The sequence below is a fragment of the Corvus brachyrhynchos genome, unplaced genomic scaffold, assembly GCF_000691975.1.
Source record: "Corvus brachyrhynchos isolate BGI_N302 unplaced genomic scaffold, ASM69197v1 scaffold101, whole genome shotgun sequence".
Taxonomy (NCBI): domain Eukaryota; kingdom Metazoa; phylum Chordata; class Aves; order Passeriformes; family Corvidae; genus Corvus; species Corvus brachyrhynchos.
This window is the reverse complement of record NW_008237239.1, coordinates 19,034,681-19,038,840: the sequence shown is the minus strand read 5'-3', so window position 1 is coordinate 19,038,840 and position 4,160 is coordinate 19,034,681. Positions and strand designations below refer to the sequence as shown.

The 4,160-nt window shown below is 40.0% G+C and overlaps 1 long non-coding RNA gene across 1 annotated transcript in view; it reads right to left on the bottom strand.

The window, feature by feature from the left end:
• Positions 1 to 290: 290 nt before the first annotated feature.
• Positions 291 to 4,160, bottom strand: part of LOC108445624 — a 21,567-nt gene continuing 17,697 nt past the window's right edge. The window contains exon 6 of the long non-coding RNA XR_001860566.1: positions 291 to 3,558. This is a non-coding gene — a long non-coding RNA (uncharacterized LOC108445624). The remainder of the gene's footprint in view (positions 3,559 to 4,160) is intronic.

Below are 4,160 nucleotides of genomic sequence, written 5' to 3'. Positions count from 1 at the left end.
CATTCAGTTTGAAAATATCCTGTCTAGCCATCTCCCTGTGTCATGAGGTTCACTCAACTCCTAAGAAGAGCAGAGACATTCCAAGCATCTCTGACACTTGGATTGTGCCACATGGGCAGAATAAAAAAAGGGCTTAGGAAATCAGACTATCACTGTTTCTTCAGAGGTATGATTGTACACACACACACACATACACACACACATATATATATACAGGTTTATTTCTTAAATGTATCAGCCCCAGAAGGTAGCTGAGAAAGAAAATGCAGCTGAAAAACAGCTGCCTGAACTGGGGGAGGGTTAAAAGACAGAGCTGCTTTCATGCAGGCCAATGTACTTCAGACAGGCAAAGAAAGGGAGCCAACGAGTGCCTTTAGTCTTGTTCTTTTGGGAGAACTGAGATGGAGGAGACAAAATGATTTGCCCTGTCAAAAAGTGGGGAAGAACCTTCTTCCATAGAAGTCATCCAACCTCAATTTCCTTAGTCCAGGTTAGTAGCATGCCCTTGAGTCTGTATTGGCCTCGTGCTGTATTTTAATAAAATTTTACAAGCTCAAAACAATATTCCATGATCACTCCTGTGACACCAGAAAAGTCTTTACTTGCTGAGCATAAATACATCCTCAGCTGGCCTTTGATGGAAATAGATCTGAAACTCTGGAGCTGCAGGAAGATCCAGTACTTCAGGGACCCACACTCCCAACTAGCAGTGCACAATTAGTATCAGGCTGAAGAGAGAAAACCAGATATCTTCTTTCAGAGAAAAAAAAAATAGAAGAGTTTGTATCAAATGGGTCCTTGTTTTTCAGCATATTCTTTTTCTGGTAAGTTCTGTATGCCATATTAGTAAGAAACACTCATTGAAAGAAATGGAAACTTGAAGGAGAGAAACTTGAAAGAGAGAAATACTGAATGACAGTGGTATGCTCAAGAAACTTTCTTTCAAAGGAAGCTCATAAAATATGTAGCCCAGCTGTTCTTTACTTTCTAATCAGGCTTTCTGATATAATGAAAGTTCATCCAGGAAGACACTTGCTCATTCATGTGATGGTTCTGTCAAAAAAAGCAGAAATGCAAATAATGGGAAAAGAAGATCAACTTAATCCATTTCAGCTTAACTGTGCAGGTGAACTCGGGAGGAAATGATATTAAACTGAAATCTGTGAAATTTTTGGCTCTTTAAAAATGCTGCTTTAGACAGCAAATATTTGCTGAAGATTACCCTTTATTGTTGATGCTGCTAATTAGCAAACAAAACACTTGGGTTTTGCCACCACATCTGGCCCTTCTATTTGCTGAAAATGTAAATAATCATGCTGCTCTCCCCTCTCCTAATGGGATTTAGTGTCATGTGCCCTATGTTAAATGCTGTAGAGCACAGCAGCACCTTACCCTGCAAGCAGCAGGCAAAGCCAGCCTGTCACTCAGGGGCTGCTTGTCCTGGTGGCACTGGGTTTGCAGAGTGTGCCAGATTTAGTCATGTATACGAGCATCACCTCGCTGACAGCCACAGGGAGATATTCAGGGCAATTAGAATGGTAATCAAGAATTGACATCACCTCCTGCTCAGCCCATGTTATTCAATATAAAAATAAGCTCAATTAGTTCTGCATTCAGGGCTTGGGTTCACATTAAGTTATGGAAGAGGCAATTAATTCGGGCTTCTCATTTTGGTAGGTTGAAAAAGAAAGAGAAGCATTTGGGTTGTTGTTTTCACTTTTAATAGGAGCACAATTTACTCTTAAGGTCAGAAGTGCGACATATGTTCTGTCTTGTGTTACAAAAATAATGATGTATCGGGTCATCTGAGATATACAGGGCTGAGGGGAAATAAGGAGAAAGCAAGACAGAGAGACAGCTCCTGGCTTGCTGTTGACGTGATTCTCTCTTTCTGTGCAGCCATCATTAAAATGCCAGGCTGCTAAATACCTCAGAAAACAAAACCACGCACTAAAAATAATTATTTATTGGCTTGGATTGCAAAACAAAACCCTCTTGTAGAACAGGCATTTAAAATAACTGTTTTGATATTCAGGCAGCACCTAGCAGTGAGACTGCTTGTCAATGCTTCCTTTATAAAACACTCATTTCTTAAAAAGCGTCGCGTTTCTTGTCAGCTAAAAAGAAAAATGGTTAAATCAGCTTGTCTATTTTTGAAATGAAGATCAGCAAAAATCAAATCAAAACAAAACAAGATGTTTCAACTATTTTCAAGTTCTATTTATGCTTCTTCCTAGCAAAGAAAAATTTTATCTTCCAAAGGAAAATCCAGGAAAGCCTGTATTAAGAATAATTTTATTTTAAATCCAGTGCTGCTACTTAAGCTGTTTAGTTGGTTCCAAGGATGGACTGTGAAGAGGTATTAATTTTAAGAATCAGGAAGACATTCGCAGTATCATTTGCCATTGTTTTCTGGGAAGCACATTGAAGAGCACATTCTCAGTCATCCTTTCACTTCCCATAGAGAGCACTCAGTTTGCAGTGGTATTTTCACACCCAGAGGCAAAGCAGCCTGCAGAGAGGTGTCTGATTGCCCCATACCCCCCAAAGTAGGCAGATTGCTCAAGTAAATTTATTTAGCAAGCTAATTTATTCCTCTCCTAATGAAGTGCTGCAGACCAGACTCCAAGAGAAATTCTCAGCACCTTACCCAGTGAAATCAATGAGACTAGTTACAGAGCAAGAGTATAGGCAGACAAGAGAGTTCCTGTCAGGTGAATTGCTCCATCAGCTGAAATGCTCAGAGAAGGAATCAGCATGAGCTTGCTGATGTACTCCAACCCAGTGCACTGTGAGTGAATTGGTGCAGAGCCCATCCTCCATCAAGACGTTTTTGGCAGTGATGCACTCGTTTGTCTGGAAATCTGCTCTTTAATTCATTGACATTAATGTTCAAAGCAGCACTAAGTCAGTAAGGCTGCATGAGCATGAGAAGGGAACCAGACCAGCAGTACTTCTGAAGGAAAAGGATGGCTGAAACTAAATGAATACAGCATCCCACAGAAAATTCTGCTCCAGAAAATATATTTAGAAGCTGCCTATCAAGTGTGTCCCTGTGCTCAGGCACCCCTGGAACTGCCTGTTTTACCATAGGTCAGACCTGTCTCTAAAGACCAGGCCTGGCAGGCTGGATGCTGATACCAGGCCAAGAAATGGAAATCTGTGGGGCTTTCTTTTGCTTCTTTTACACTGATGACCTTTCTGAAGCGTGGTACAAGGTACAGGGTATTGATGTTTGGGGTTTGCTCACTGTGATTTTATGCTGCTTATCTGAGAAAGCTTCACAAAGTAACTTTTGTTGGCTAAGTGTTTTATATGGTATTTTGGTACAAGGAGCATAATATGATGTAAAGTACAGCATTAGGAAATAGTGGCATCCATTTAAAAACAGCACAGGTGATGGCAAGCAAAAAACAAAGGAGAAAACCAGAATGCACTTCAATTTTATCACAGTCTTTCAATGAAATGCTTGATAAAGAGAAGAGTCAAATTCCTCAGGTTGCTAGTGTGTTTTTATAGCAAACATCACTCCTGTAGCTTCCATCAGTCCTTGTTTGCCTATGGAAAATTAAAAAGAATCATAGCTTTCATCATGGATTAGAGTATAAAACAGAACAACAGCCCCTCAAAAAAACCCAAACCACAAAACAAACAAAAAAACTCAAAACCAAAAAACAACAACCCCAAAAAACCCCACCAAAACAAAACAAGAAAAACCCTAAAAACCATTTTCAAGCAACCAAACCAAAACACAGACATCTAAAATTCCAAACGGGACTCTGATTACAGTGGGTCAGGCAAATAATTGAGCTTGAGAGTAAAAGTCATAGTTAAATATTTTCTAGGGTCTCAGTTAAAGTCATTTAGCAAGTAAATGTTTTTAATTCCTATCTCTTCAGGTGCCCTCAGCAGCACCAGTGCAACCCCACAAATTAGAAAATGAGTTTACACTTTTTCTGCAGATTCCTTTCCACCAAATCATTATGATGGCTGCCAGGTTCTAATATCTGTGGATCACACCATTTTTCTCCCTGGGAAATATCTGCAATCTACTTCTCATTCCAAGTCCCAGGAAAGAAGAAGCAGCAGATCCAGGAGCATCCCTTTGGACCTACAATTACCATGGGATTCCCAAGATGCTGGCTGCAACATTGAGATTC